The sequence below is a fragment of the Ursus arctos genome, unplaced genomic scaffold (genome assembly GCF_023065955.2).
Source record: "Ursus arctos isolate Adak ecotype North America unplaced genomic scaffold, UrsArc2.0 scaffold_19, whole genome shotgun sequence".
NCBI classification, from domain to species: Eukaryota; Metazoa; Chordata; class Mammalia; order Carnivora; family Ursidae; genus Ursus; species Ursus arctos.
In genome coordinates, this window is record NW_026622863.1 from 54,330,675 (window position 1) to 54,346,442 (window position 15,768).

At 49.7% G+C, this 15,768-nt stretch overlaps 1 long non-coding RNA gene across 4 annotated transcripts in view; it reads left to right on the forward strand.

Annotated features, from left to right (window-relative positions):
- The window catches only part of LOC113247444 (uncharacterized), a 40,674-nt gene that overhangs the window by 21,232 nt on the left and 3,674 nt on the right, over positions 1 to 15,768 (forward strand). For 2 of the 4 annotated variants that reach the window (XR_007191113.2, XR_008960072.1), the window contains exons 3-4: positions 7,836 to 7,965; positions 8,895 to 8,950. This is a non-coding gene — a long non-coding RNA (uncharacterized LOC113247444). The remainder of the gene's footprint in view (positions 1 to 7,835; positions 7,966 to 8,894; positions 8,951 to 15,768) is intronic. The other 2 variants (XR_008960071.1, XR_008960070.1) reach the window with 2 other exon arrangements.

Here is a 15,768-nt window from a genome sequence, read left to right on the forward strand (position 1 = left end):
ACAAAACTAACCGATGGTACCAACAGTAATGAGAGCAAGGGTTATCTCTGGGAAGGTGGGGACAGGGCTGACTGGGAAGGGACTGGAGCGAGGGCATCATCCTGTATTTTGATAAGGGTTCGGGTTTCACAGGGATCTGTATTTGTGCTACACCTAAGATTTGTGCATTTCAGGGGCGCCTGGGTGGCACAGCGGTTGGGCGTCTGCCTTCGGCTCAGGGCATGATCCTGGAATTATGGGATCGAGCCCCGCATCAGGCTCCTCCGCTATGAGCCTGCTTCTTCCTCTCCCACTCCCCCTGCTTGTGTTCCCTCTCGCTGGCTGTCTCTATCTGTGTTAAATAAATAAATAAAATCTTAAAAAAAAAAAAAAAGATTTGTGCATTTCACTGCAAATTTTACCTCGAAACAAAATAAGAACGCCAGCAAATCCTATGCACGCTTAGGTATTGGGGAACAGGGGTGGGGGGGGGCTGTAGCGGGTCTTCGGTTTCCTTTGAAATGGATCAAAAAAGAAAACAAGATGGATCGACGGTGGGGGACAGATACGTAGTAAAGCAAACTATTAATGGTGGAATCTAGGTGGCAAATATCTGGGTATTCACCGTAATATTTCCGGTTTTGTCCAGCTGTGCCGGGGTATAATTGATAGGGAACACCATGTAGTTTCAAGGTATACAATGTAATGATTTGATATGTGTATATATTACAAAATGACCATGACTGTAAGGTTCCTTAACATATCCACGACCTCACATAGTCCCATTTTGTATGTGTGCGTGGCAAGAACTTTCAAAATCTCTCTTAACAACTTTCACCTCTACAATATGGTATTTAATGACAGTCACATGGGATATGTTAGATTCCCAGGACTTAGACATCTTATAACTGCAACTTTCCCCCGTTCCCTTCTGCCCGCCCCTCCCCCCGGGGAACCAGCAGTCTGTTCTCTGTATCTGCGTGTTTGGTTTGTCTTACTCTACACAGGAGTCAGATAGTACGGTGTTTATCATTCTCCCTCGGACTTCTCTCGTCTAGCATAATGCCCTCGAGGTCCAGCCACGTGGTCACAAATGGCAGGACGTCTCTGACTTAGTGCTTTTGTTTTCTCCCAATAGATACCCGAGGTGGGTTTGCTGGAGTATGGGCATTTCTGTTTAATTTTTTGAGGAGCCTGCATACTGTTTTCTGCCGTGGCTACACCAGTCTGCATCCCCATGGACAGGGCAGGAGGGTTCCTTTGTTCTCCACGTCCCCCCCAACCACACTTGGTGTCTCTTCGGTTTTTTGATTCTAGCCATTCTGGCAGGTGTGAGAGGATATCTCACTGTGGTTTTGATCCGCATTTCCCTGATGATGAGTGAGGTTGTACGCCTTTAAGGGACCCATTGGGTCATCTGTAAATCTTCTTTGGAAAAATGTCTCTTCAGCATCTTTGCCCATCTTGTAACTGGATTCTTTGGGTTTTTTCCCCACTGGAATATTTTTTCAACTGTTTATGTTTGAAATTTCTCATAACAAAATATAGAGAAGAAAAGAGCAGGAGCAACAGGATAGATAAAGTATATTGGATTATAACCCAAACATGAAATAAATATCTGTAAATCCAAAATGATATAAATAAACGATTGGGAAAAGTAAGAAATGTGATGCATGGGAGAGAATAGACAAATCTCCTTTGCAGAAGAATTCCTAATAATTTACGTGGAAATTCTACCCTCAAGGAGATGGATCGCACAACTCCCTACTCTTTGAGGTTGGGTTGAGCATGGCGGCGTCCTTCCAAAGGGAACAGCATGAAAACTGGGGGAAGGGACTAACTTTGTCGTCTAGAGACCTCACCAACACTGCCTCCCAGGGATTAGGACCAGCGTTAGCCATGATCAGTCGTGTGGATTATGCCCTCCATATGGTGTGTTGAAAATGGTACTCACCTCTGTGGTTTTTCTTCCCCGTGACCCTAGTCTAATTATGGGGAAAACATCTGTCAATCCCCAGTTGAGGCACTTTCTACAAAATACCTAGCCAGTCCTCCTCAAAACTGTCAAGCTCATCAAGAACTAGAAAAGCTTGAGAACCTCTCGGAGCCCCGAGGAGCATAAAGTGACATGGGGACAAATATAACGTAGTCCCCTGGATGGGACACTGGCTCAGAAGGTCACTTGGTAAAAAAACAAAGGGGATCCTAATAAAATGTGAATGTTCGTGAACAATAATGCCTTGACATTGGTTCACCGGCTGTGACAAACGTACCATAGCCGTTCAAGACATTAACAGCAGGGGAAACCGGGTGAAGGGTGTATGGGAACTCCGTGTACCAGCCTTGTGACTTTTCTGTAAACTTGAAACTAATCTAAAATCAAAATTTACTTTAAAAAAATCCAAGTTCAAAAAAAAAATGATAGGATAGTAAAAAAAAAAAAAGTCTGGGCTCACTGGTGTGAACAGGAAACAGCTTTATTCTTTCTCACCCTGCCTTCACACACCATCTGTCTGAGTCCCCTCTTCCTCCCCCAGGGCTATATCTGGAGCCGATCTTCCAGATTTTCTTGCCATTTTGGGGTTTTCCAACTGTCCCAATTTCAGGGGGTCAATAGTCCAGCCGAACTCAATACCAAAACATCCATCTGGCATCCAAAGTCGTTCCCTGTCTCCCGGGGGAGGCCTGAGCTGAGACCCCACAGACCAAGCATGGGGAGGAGGGCAAGGCGTCACTTTGTCCAGTCTCCTCTTTGAGTCCTTGGGAAGCCACCTCCGCTTTCCTTCCACCCAGAAAGAATTTCCGCGTCCCTTCTCAGAGTCACATTGTTGCCGGTGCCCACCGACCACCAAGAGCGCAGCTGGGGTTGCATAGGCTGGCGTTACTCCTCGCTGCGGGGAGAGGCACCGCACGCCAAGCGCCAGGCTGCTCGGGGCCCCCCTACATTCTTGAGTTGCAGTCCTCACCCCCTAGTGCCTCAGAAGTGGCTGTATTTGGAGACGGGATCTTTGAAGAGGTAATTCCGTTCCATGAGGTCCTATGGTGGCTTCTAATCCAAAGTGACTGATGCCCTTCTAAGAAGAGGAGATTAAGACACAGATGGGCACAGAGGGAAGACCGTGTGAGGACACGGGGAGGAGGTGGCTCGGATTCCGACAGCAATTCTGATGTGCTTCCCCCTACACATCCCACCAACCAGCTGGGGATCTTCCAAGTCAAGTCAGTTCTGACATTATCTGCGTGGAGACAGCGTCAGATCCCACAGGTTAGGGGCTCAGTCCCACAGGACGGGCCCCCAACACACAGCTCAGATTCCAATCTACCCACTGGCTGTAGACCCTGGGGTCCTGCATCCCCCTCCCCTGGTTCGACCGATTTGCTAGAGTGGCTCACAGAGCTCAGAGGAACATTATACCAGTTTATGATAAAAGGACGTGCCTCCGGGACAGCCAGATGGGAGAGGGGCCCAGGGTCAGGCGCGGACAAGGGCAGGAGCTTGTCTGGGGTTGAATCGTCTCCGGCCCCCTCCCCTCCACTCGGAGGAGCCGTCCACAGGCCACCTCTTTACAGAAACAGCACACCTTCATGGCTCTCACCACTCGGGGAATAGCAAGGGCTCTAGGTGACAAATCGCAGTATGACAACAGCAATCTACAAGCCAAGGAGACACCAGCTGTAGCAACGCCCTGATCTTGGATTTCCAGCCTCCAGCCTGTGAGAAAATAAATACCCGTCGTTCAGGCCCCTAGCCTGTGGACCTCTGTGACTGCAGCCTGAGCAGACCGACACGGGGGTGCTGGAAAGGAGTGCTCACGGGATTCCCAGGTACGGGGGGCATTTGGAGCAGGGTCAAAGGAAGAGAGGGGTTTGCTCCAGATTTGGGTGTTGTCAGAAAGTGGGGGCTCTTCCGTGAGACGTCCTGGCGGGGCTGAGAGCCGCACATCCACGCCCCAAGTCCAGAGCTCCTGCTTCCCTGTTGGCCGATCCCCACTCTCCTCTCCTCCAGTCCCTCCCAGGCCCAGAGGCTGCTTCTGGTCCCTGACCGTCTTCACAGGTGATGGGTGTCACGTCGGCCTCGGCCCAGAGCCCCGCCCCCTGCAGCAGGCTCCAGCCTGGCCTTGGGACGCCGGCCGGTGTGGGAGCACGGGCTGCCGACCGTCCCGCGGGGAGGAATAGGCTATGCCGAACCTGGGAAGTTACCTGCTCCTCCCGCGGTCCTGCCGGACCCTCCTGCTCCCACTCTGCAGGACACGCAGGGGTGGGGGTGCGGGTCTCCCCTCAGGCCGTCCTCTGGGGGCCCTCATCGCCGGGCAGCTCCCACCGTGTCCCACGAGCCCTGATCTGTGCGCTTGAGGTGCCAGCAAGCGCGGTCCAGCCAGCGGCTCACCTGAGCCCCGAGGACACCAGGCTGCAGCTCAGTCCCCCGCAGGCAGCAAGGTGCTTTACATCGCAAGTGTTCTTAGTACTCAGGTACAGAAAGGCCGGCAGGTCAGGAGGCAGGCAGCTGGCCCTGGGCAGACAGTTTCTCAGAGTCACAGATTCCAAGAGGAGGGACACTCTCCTCCCAGCTGGCAGGTGACGGACTTCTCGCCGCATCCTTCTGGGACACAGAGGCAGACACAGAGACTGGGCCAGCGTGCTCGCGTGTCTCTTCCTCTCCCTGTAAGGGCCCTAATCCCATCCTGGGCACCCCCCCCATGGCCTCAGCTGATCCTAAACACTTCCCAAAGGCCTCCCTTCCGAAGGGCGTCACAGTCAGGGTAGGGCTTCCACACAGGAATCTGGGCAGACAAACGTTCAGCCCGTCGCACCCTTCGAGAAGGGAATGCACGCCCTACTCTGCAAAGCACACTTCAAAGAACACCACCCTCTTGTGAGCCTCCACTCAAAATTGGGGGACTGGGTCTATGTGCCACTGCTGGAGGCTAGGGACAGGCTCTGTGGGGAGGCCTGAGGACATCACTGCGACCTCAACCAAAGAGTAGAGACAGCGGGAAAATTCCCTCTTTCTTTTTTTTTTTAAGATTTTATTTATTTGTGATAGAGCGAGAGCGTGAGTGGGGGAGGGGAGCAGAGGCAGAGGGAGAAGCAGACTCCCCGCTGAGCAGGGAGCCCCATGCGGGACTCGATCCCAGGACCCTGGGATCATGACCTGAGCTGAAGGCAGACGCTTAACCCACAGAACCACCCAGGCGTCCCAAAAATTCCCTCTTTCTTAAAACCAGCTTAATTGAGGTATAACTGACGTGCAAAAAAACAAAAAAAACAAAAAAAAACAAAAAAAACTATACATATGTCCCGTATACAATTTGCTGACTCTGGACGCGTGCAAACACCTTGACACCATGCCCACAATCCAGGTGACACCAGAGCCAGCACTTCCCAGTGTCCTCCTGCCTCCTTTACACACTCAGTACTCTCCTCTGGGAAGGGTTTTGCGTCTGCCAGAAAAACAACCCCCCAGCTCTCCAGAACTTTTATGTGTAGGTTGGGTTTTGTTTTGTTTTGTTTACTTTTTGCTGTTTTAAATTTTTAAATTAAAAACCGTTTTGATCGTGGGAAAATCCACATGACCTAAAATTCACCACCTTGACCATTTTTAAGTGTGCCGTCCACGGCATTAAGTACGTTCACAATGTTATGCAACCAACTTCCAGAACTTTCTCATCTCGCAACACTGAAACTGTCCCCGTCAAGTGACTCCCGGTTCATTGCCCCTCCCCCGGCCCCTGGCACCCACCATCCTACCTCCAGCTCCCTGAATGTGGCTCCCGGGTGCCCCGGGGAAGTGCAGTCCTACACCGATGGTCTTTTGTGACCGGCTTACTTCACTCTGCATGATGTCCTCCAGTTCCTCTGTGTGGCAGCCTGTGTCACAATTTCCTTCCTCGAGATGGAGCAGTGTTCGGTTTTGTGCACGTGCCACGTCGGGCTTCCCCTCTCACCTGCTGCCCCCCCACCCCAGGCTGCTGCGCGTGTGCCGGGGCTGGGATCACCTGCGTGTGTTTACTTTGCGATTCTATTTTCCACTTCTTATTTTGAAGTAGTTTTTAGATGTAGAGAAGAGGGCAAAGACGGTGCAGAGTTCCCAGTGCACCCGTCACGCCGTGTTCCCTGAGGTTCATGTCTGACGGAGGGAGGGTTCATGGTCATGGTGACCCAGGGACCCCCACTGACACGGGAGCATTTACAACTGCATTCGAAAGTCCCGGCTCCCACGAGTGTCTTCTCTCCCATCAGGATCCCACATGACATGCAGTGTCCCCCAGTTCGTGGCCGTCCTGGCTCTCTCTCTGCTTCTCACGACCCTGACAGGAGGAGGGATTCTGTCTAACCTCCCGCAGTTTGGTTTGGTCTGATTTTTTTGTTCATAACTGGACGGAAATTGTGGATTTGGGGGGGGGGGAAGAAAACCAGAGAGGCGATGTGCCCTTCTCGTCACACAGGCTGTTTTTCCCTGATGCTTTGTTATTTTCTGGTGGTGATGGGGACCCCAGTGTACAGCACTATGTATGTATAAATCACGGACAGAGCTGTGGGAGAAGAGCGTGAGGAGCCATGAGGGGCATACCCAGAGCCCCATTTTAGTTGTTCTGATGAGGAAGTATTTTAGAGGAAGTGATACAAGAAGCTGTGGGGGGTTTCAAGCAGGAGTAATGGCAGGTGCAAAGGCCCTGAGGCAGAGAGAAGCTCAGGGCTGGAGGAACTGGGAGAAACAGTATATGTGTGGGGGTGGGGTGGCTGGCGCGGGCAAGAGAGGCAGTGTGCTAGGGGCTGGCGCTGGGGGGTGTGTGGCCAGGACCGCCTCCTGCAGGGTCCGCAATCTAGAGCCGCTTGGAGCGTGAGATGGCATTGGGAGCTTCTGAGTATGTGGGCATGCAGCGAGTCTGTGAATAGAGTTTGAATGGACAGGTGTGCAGGCCCAGACACTGCGGATAGGTTGAGCTCCAGTAGGTGTGCCAAAATGAAACCATTTTCTTTATAGCATGACAGGCATGGAGGGACAGGCTTGGCCACCAGCTCAGGAAAAGGGAGCATAACCTCTGACTCCTGTAATCCCTTCCGAACGACGCCGGACAGCTATGCCTCACCTGTGCTCGCAGGAAGAGGAGCATTCAAGGACTTTCTCTCTCTCTCCTCTTTTTCCTTTCTTTTGCTCTCCCCGCTTTGCACTTGCTGTCTTTTGTAGGGTGGGGGCTGCAAGCTGTCCTGCCAGGTGGGGAACCTTGCTCATGGGACTGAGCAGAGAAATGGACTGCGAGCTGGTTTGGTGGGGGAAGGGCAAGCTCTGAATTCACTGCACAACTGTTCTCTGCCCGCACGGGGCAAGTTGTAAAGGGAGACAGCCAGACAGCCAGGTTCCAGTCTCAGAGCTGCCGCTTACCAGCTTCGTGACCCTGGGACTAGGAACACCCATTGTTAAAAACGCAGATGACCGTCCTCACGTCCAGGGCATGGCACACAGTCCGGGCTCGATAAGCAATAGCTCGTACTTTTCTTAAAGAGGTGAAATTCACAAGACATAAAGTAACCATTTTAAGCATCCTGTTTTGAGGTTCACCCACCACGAAACACGTCTCAGCCCTTCTTCCTGTTTACGACTCACCGAGCATTGTGTGGACAGACCACATTTTCTTTATCATTTTAATTTTCACACCTACAACTACCACCACCGCTATCGTCCTGCTATTACTGTTACAACTACCCAGAATGTTGGCTGAAGAGGACGGAGAAGGAAAGTGGACGAGCCTGGAGGTCACAGACATGAGTTCGAATCCTGCCTGACTCCCTCCCCGTGTAGATCTGTGACTCCATGGAAAACACATCCCTGATCTGACCTTGATTTTTTTTCGTAGCAGCAAAATGAGGCCAATGGTCCCCACTTCTGGATAAAGAAGATGTGGGGTACATATACAATGGAATATCGCTCAGCCATCAGAAAGGATGAAGTCTCGCCATTTGCAACAACATGGATGGAACTAAAGGGTATTATGCTAAGTGAAATAAGTTAGTCCGAGAAAGACAAACACCATATGATGTCACTCATATGTGGAATTTAAGGAACAAAACAGATGAACATAGGGGTAGGGGGAAAAAAGGGGAGAGGAAAGAAAACCATAAGAGTCTCTTAACAATAGAGACAAACTGAGGGCTGATGGAGGGAGGTGGTGGGGGATGGGCGGGATGGGGGATGGGCACGAAGGAGGGCACTTGTTGGGATGAGCACGGGGTGTTGTATGTAAGTGATGACGAGTCGCCGAATTCTACTCCTGAAACCAATATTGCACTGTACGTTAACTCGCTAGAATTTAAATAAGTATTTGAAACAAAAACAAAACAAACAAACAAAAAAGAATCGCCACTTCCTAAGGCTGGCTTTTGAAAAGTTTTCATTTAAATTAACATACGGTGTTGAGTTAACATACAGTGTTACTATGTTGGTTTCGGGTGCACAATATAATCACTTCCACACAACACCCGGTGCTCCTCACTAGTGCTCTCCTTCCTCCCCATCACGTGCTTCCCCCCACCCACCTCCCCTCTGGTCACCATCCATTTGTTCTGTGTAGTTCAGAGTCTGTGTCTCGGTTTGCATAAGGCTGTTTTTAATTTTTAAATTGTGGTAAAATGTACATAACATAAACTTTACCATTTTAACCATTTTAAGTGTTCAGTTCAGCAGCCTCAAATGCACCCACGTTGCGGTACGACCACCACCTCCATCCCTTCACAGACCTTTCTCATCTGTCCCCATGAAACACAATGGAGGTCCCCATTCCCTCTAACCCAGAACCTGGCAACCCCCATTTTCCCGGGACAATGGCTATATTCTATATCCTGATAGCGTTTGGGTATGTAACTGTCAAATACAGCCACCAGTTCACTCAGGATCTGTGCATTTCCTTTCATTGCAGGCAAACTTCAACACAAGAGGAAAAGAAGGGAACTCCAGGCAAAGCTTGAACTCTAGGTAAGCGGGGGCTTGCGTAAGTATCCAGGCTGAAGCATAGCCAAGTCTCCAGCTTACTTTGAAATCCACCCAAACACCCAAGGGGGTTGGTGGACAGCTAGGTGGAGAATTTGTTAGTGGCTGAACCTAGGTGTCGGGTGTGTGGGTATTCACCGTAAAAATGCTTTCAACCCTTCTGTGTGCTTGACCCTTTCTCACGATAAAATTCTGGAAGACAGCGCTCCACCCATAGCAAGTGTCTCACTCGCAGGTTTCTCAAGATCTTTTAGTCACAGAAAGCTCTGGGCACCTGGCAGAAAGTGTGTGGGAAGAGAGGTTTTATTTAAGGAATCACCTTGATTGGTATACGTGGTGATGCAGGGTACGTTTGCCATTTTCGGCTCTCTGCACAGGGACTGTTTCCTACGTGGAACGGAGTGCCTGTCAATCCGAGTCCTAGTGGGAAGTCTGTCTCGCCTCCCTCCAGGGAAGCCCAGGTGCTTGCTGTCCCCACCCTCCGAGATCGAGTGTTTCGGACACTCATTCTCATGGGCGTCTTGTCCACACCACCAAGCGACTCTCCGACACCAGCTGTCGTCCTACAGTTCAACTCAATTCTGACACCACCTTCCTGCAGACAGGGTCAGATCCCGCAGGCGACCAGTCCGTCCCACAGGACTGCCCTTCCCCCAAGAGGCCAATCCAAGTCCTCACTGTCACCTGGGCTTCTGCGTCTGCAAGTCCTTGGACTTGATTAATTTGCAAGAGCAGTTCGCAGAGCTCAGAACAACATTTTACTTCCCCGATCACCAGTTTATTATACAAGGGTACAAGTCAGGAACAGCCAGATGGAAGAGATGCTCGCAGCCAGGTGCCGGGAAAGGGCGTGGGGCTGGCATGCCCTCTCCCGCATCTCCAGGTGTTGGCCAACCCAGAAACTCTCCAAACCCCGTCCTTTTGGTCTTTTAATGGAGGCTTCATTACGTAGCGTGCTTGATGAATTCACCGGCCACTGATTCTACCTCCAGCTGTCATTAGGTGTCCTCCCAAAGTTGCTTTTTCACATTAAAAAAGATGTTTTTATTGTTCTCCTCCCGTAGGAAATTCTGGGTGTTTTAGGAGCTCTGTGTCAGGAACTGGGTGAAGACCAAACACATATTTCTTATTATGATCACAGCCTCACGGGTAGATGGTGGGCACGGGTTCTGGGCTCGACCCATCATGTAGTCTGCACGCGGTGATAGCTTCCTCTCGAGGGAGTTACGGCCAGGACACTTTACCCCTTTGCTTCCCGCCCATTTGGGGGGCTTGACTGTCTAGTTCTACCCGAGATTCCATGAGCTACCCAACATCATGGCAACATATCCCTTCTCTGCCAAAACCAGCCCGTCCTGTTCTGTTGCTTGTAAATCAGGACCGGAGCCTGGAAGTCCAAGATCAAGGCGCCAGCAATTTGGTGCCTGGCGGGGGGCGGGGCTGTTTTCTCGGCACCGTGTGAAGAAAGCAGGAGGAGGGGTCTCACTAGAAGCCAACCCTGCTGGCACCTGATCTCAGGCTTCGCAGCCCCTGGAACTGTGAGAAATAGATGTTTGTGGTTTAAGCCACCCGGTCTGTAGCATTCTTGTTACAGCAACCCCAGCTGAGACCGGAATGGGTGACTTGCTGTGGGGGCTGCCCTGCGCGTCTCGGGATGCTCCCTTATTAGCAGCGTCCCTGGCCTCCACCTGCTAGCTGCCAGGAGATCCTGTCTCCCAAGTTGTGACAATCAAAAATGTCTCTAGACATTCCCTAATGTCTGTATTTGGGACTCTTTTATTATTACTGCTGATTCCGTGACTCCATGGTAATTATCCAGTGGATTCCAGGGACTCCACTGTAATTACCCAGCTGGCTCTGGGAGCTCCTTGTGCAATTACCCAGCTGGTCCCTAAGACTAAGCCATGATTTCCTAGCTCGTTCCAGCGACTTTACATCCTTCAGTGATTCTGCATAATTATGGCCAACTCCTAGAACACTGCCATAATATCTGGCCTTTTGTAGAAATCCAATCATAACTGCCCAGACACTTTGCTGACTTTATTTATTATGTAGAGTGCTATTGAGGTCTCCAGTATTTCAGTCCCTTTTTTGGATATCAGGGACATAGACGGAATTCTGATTCTATCTTGTCCTCAAAGAGCTTACAGGCTGTTGGGAAGAGAGAAATTAAAACACGGTACCACCCAGAGAAATGATACAGCCAGCACAGAACTTGGTGGGACTGTAGAGGGAAGACATCAAGGCTTCCGGGACAGTTGCATAGCTTGTGCACTGAACAACTCTGGGGTCACCATCCCACAAACCTCATTTTCAACACAGCCCCCTGGAAACTTCGAATGCAAGGAGGGTTCTGAGACAGGCATCCAGCCAGATACAGGTCTAGAGCAGAAGGGTGGAGTCCTGCCTCCTAGCAGGAGAGGGGAGACTTTCTGAGGACCTTTGCAGGCTGGAGGAATGACACATCCCCTGCTGGGAGAAGGGCTCAGCTTTCTAGCAGAGATCCAGGAGGGAACCACTGATTCAGGCGTGCTCCATTTGGCATCGTTGGTGTCATTCCCACCTCACTTAGGGTAACTGCATGACTCAGTGTTCCCTCTCTGAGCTAACTCCTGTGCTTCCCTCTCCCCACCCCTCCCTCGACACCAGCCGCAATGCTCCCCCTCACCATCTTTGAGCGAGCCCCGCACGCGCCCACTGTCGGCTTTGCTCCAGCTGCCCCCTCCGCTCGCTCTGTGTTCCCCCAGCTGACCAGCTTCACCTGGTCCAGCTGTTGCTCACATGCCACGTCCTCATGCCTTCCCTGGCCTCCTCAGAAACATCGCAGCCCGCCCCTGCCCCCCAGGCTCTCTAGATCCCTTGGACCTCCCCTCCACTTTCTCATTTTCCAAATCACTCTTCACCTTCTAGTAGACCACGAATTTACTGCTGTCCGTGGTGCGGGGTCTGTCTCCCTCTGCAAAAAGACAAGCTTCCCGAGGGCAGGGGTCCTTATCTGTTCGTCTGATGGATCTGAAGAGCCTCGAAGGGTGTCTGGCACACAGTAGAGGGTCAGCAAAGACTTACTGAGTGAAAAAAATTAATTTCTCAGCTGAAAAAAAAAAACCAACAACTTCCCTTTGACTTCGAAGGGAATTTCTTCACTGCGGCCACAAGAGGGAGGACGAGATGCGTGTGAGTTCTACGCGGCCCCAGGTGGGTGGTCTCATGCCTGGTCCATTCCTCGGATTCTAGCACGTCTTTGAAACATGGGAGACACCAAGTCCCCATGTGCCTGTCTCCCTGTGTTGGTGGGGATCCAGTCACAGGCGCAACCTGGAGAAGAAACCCACTCCAAACCATCACACCGCCTGGAGACCAACAAAAGACGGCAGGATGAGCTCATAGCGGAGGACTCGCAGCCAACATTCTGATATTTTAAAACAGACTTTAAAAGGGGATAAAAACTGCTTCACACTCGTTAGGAGGGCTACTATAAAAAAAAACCAAACCAGAGAATAACAAGTGTTGGCGGAGACGAGGCGGAGTCGGAACACTTGTGTGCTGTTGGCGGGAATGCAAAATGGCGAAGCCTTTGTGGCGTGAAGAGAGTAATTAATTTGCTCAAAGTTACAGAGCTTGCAACTGGCAGAGCCAGGATTCAAACATTGAAATGTGGCCTCTGGAATCGTATTCAACACGCGCTAAAAGCTTCTTTATCTTTCCTATTATCCTGTATGTATCCAGTTATTCATCATCGTTGAAAAGTACTTGTTGAATATCTACTGTGTACCAGATACTGTTCTAGGTGCAGAGACACAGCAGGAAACACTGCAGGGGAAAAAAAAAAAGGAGAACAATGCAGAAGAAAGAAAGAAAGAAAGAAAGAAAGAAAGAAAGAAACAAACAAACAAACAAACACTGGAAATTAAAATAAGGATACATTTTAGGGGAGACAGACAGGAAATAATACTAATACGTAAAATATATAACAGGTTAATAATACATGCCAAAGACGGGAGGAAAGCAGCAACAGATAACATGAAATCAGGGTGGGGGTTGTAGCAATTTTCGATAGGCCTGTCTGAAAGGGTATAAATGAGAAGGGAACATTGGAGCAAGACTGCAGGAGGCAAAGGGCTGAGCCATGTGCATCTCTGGGGGAAGAACATTCCAGGCAGAGACAGTGGCAAGTGCAAAGGTCCTGGGGCAGAAGCACGCTTGAGGCGTTCTAGGCATGGCCAAGATGTCAGTGTGGTGGGAGTGGAATCAGCCAGAGCGGGAGTAGAAGGAGATGCACCGAGAACAGTAAACCAAAGAGAGACTGAGGGTGCAGACTCCTGTACATCTACTGAGGGGAAAACTATTTTCTTGTCAGCATGTATTACTCTGTGGGATCAGACTCATACATTGGCTTTAACTGACATATATATGTTATATTTGACATATAACATTGTATAAGTTTAAGGCATGCAACATGTTGACTTAATACATTTATATTGCAGTAGGGCTGCCCTTGGGGTGTTAGCCAACACCTTTATTTACGTAATCATCTTGTTTGCTTGTGATGGGAACAATGACGATCTAGCACTTGTCTTCCTCTGTCTGATTCTCTCACCGAGCGTAACACCCTTGAGGTCCAACCATATTGTTGCAAATGGCGGGGTTTCCTTCCTTCTGCGGATGAATATTGTTCCATTGTGTGTATTCACCACACCTTCTACATCCAGTCATCCGCTGATAGACACTGGCCAGATGTGGGACCTTCTCGCCATACTTGTCTCGTGTCCTTTCCTAAATATTTATTCTTCAGTCTCTCTGTGCCTCCACCTGGTTCCCGTCTTCTGACCACGTTTCAGCTCACGATTTCTCTCTTCCGCGGAGTCCACTTTGTTGTTAACTTCATCCGTGGAGTTCATAATTTCAGTAGCTACGGGTTTCAAAATTCTAGAATTTTCATTTATTTGCATTTGGAGTCTCTAGTGCTTGCCATTTGTTTGACACCGTAAATTACGGTTACTCAAAATCCAACCTGGACTATTTGTATTACGTGTCTTTCCTCTGAGTTTTCTGGCCTCATCTTGACCTCAGGACACATCCTTGGTTTTGATTATACGTGTCAGAAACGACGAGTGCTCTGCCACTCCGTGGCGCTGGTTCCCCAGGGAGGATTTGGTTTTGCTTCTGGCAACGAGATGGGTGGGGGACCAGGCGCCTTCGTTTGAAACTGGGTTTCTGCCCTGCTGAGGCCTCGCTGACGTCCAGTCTTTCTCCCTTCTGGGCCCAGCCCTGAGCTGGAATGTTTAGGGCGTCCCTCAACCACGATGAGCCCTTCTGCTTGACGCCCCCAATTTGAAATGTTGTTTGATTAGATGGGCCCTTCTGCTTGACGCCCCCAATTTGAAATGTTGTTTGATTAGACTGCCAAATGTTCCTGCAGCATTTCAGCCTCGCCTGTGCCGCTTTTTCTTTCAGAATCAGCAACCCGTCCGTGTAAAACTGCCCCCAAACGATAAATTCCCCTCTCTTGGCTTCTGTCCCTTTGGCATCTTGGAATCATTGATTCTGCCTCCTTGGAATCTCTCCAAGGCTTGCAAACACATGTTTTTATTTTATCTTATTTTGTTTTGTTTTATTTTATTTTATTTTATTTTATTTTTTTACAGTGGTAAATTGAGTTCAAAACAACCTAGTCAGACACTTCTGGAAACCAAGCCGTCGGCCTTACTTTGGGGACTACCTCCCTGTCTTAAGTCCATGCATCTATATGAATCCAAGCAACTCATCTCTCTCTTGGAGGTCGAGAGCTTCCTAATGGGTCTATCCACACAGCTTTCGTTTCCTTTAATAAATGTAAACTATAATTTATTACATTACTATCAAACATAGCGTAGCCATAGTAGGTGAGAACATGGGGTCTGCCCGGGGTCGGAGTCCAGGTCCACCTCTTACTTGATGAACTCGGTGATCAGATTTTTCTTTTTTTTCTTTAATTTCAAGCTTTTATTTAAATTCTAGTGAGTGAACGTACAGTGCAATACTGGTTTCAGGAGTAGAATTCAGTGATTCATCACTTACATACAACACCCAGTGCTCATCCCAAGTGCCCTCCTTCATGCCCATCCCCCATCCGGCCCATCCCCCACCTGCCTCCCTCCATCAGCCCTCACTTTGTTTTCTGTCATTAGGAGTCTCTTATGATTTCCTTCCCTCTCTTCCTTTTCCCCCCTTCCCCTATGTGCACCTGTTTCGTTTCTTAAAATCCCCATATGAGTGAGACCATACGGTATTTGTCCTCCTCTGACTGGTGTATTTCCCTTGGCATATCACCCTCTAGTTCCATCCACATCATTGCAAATGGCAGGATTTCATTCTTTTTGATGGCTGAGTAGTATTCCATTGTGTATATGGTGCCCCTTCGGATCACTATGTCTGTATCTTTGGGGTAAATACCCAGTGGTGCCATGGCTGGGTTATAAGGTAGCTCTATTTTTAACTTTTTGAGGAACCTCCATCCTGTTTTCCGGAGTGGCTGCACCAGCTTGCATTCCCACCAACAGCGTTGGAGGGTTCCCCTTCCTCCACATCCTCGCCAACATCTGTCGTTTCCAGTGTCGTTAATTTTAGCCATTCTGACTGGTGTGAAGTGGCATCTCAGAGTGGTTTTGATTTATATTTCCCTGATGCCAAGTGATGTGGAGCATTTTTTCATGTGTCTGTTGGCCATTTAGACGTCTTCTTTAGAGAAATGTCTGTTCATGTCTTCTGCCCATTTCTTGGTTGGATTATTTGTTCTTTGGGTGTTGAGTGTGATGAGTTATTTA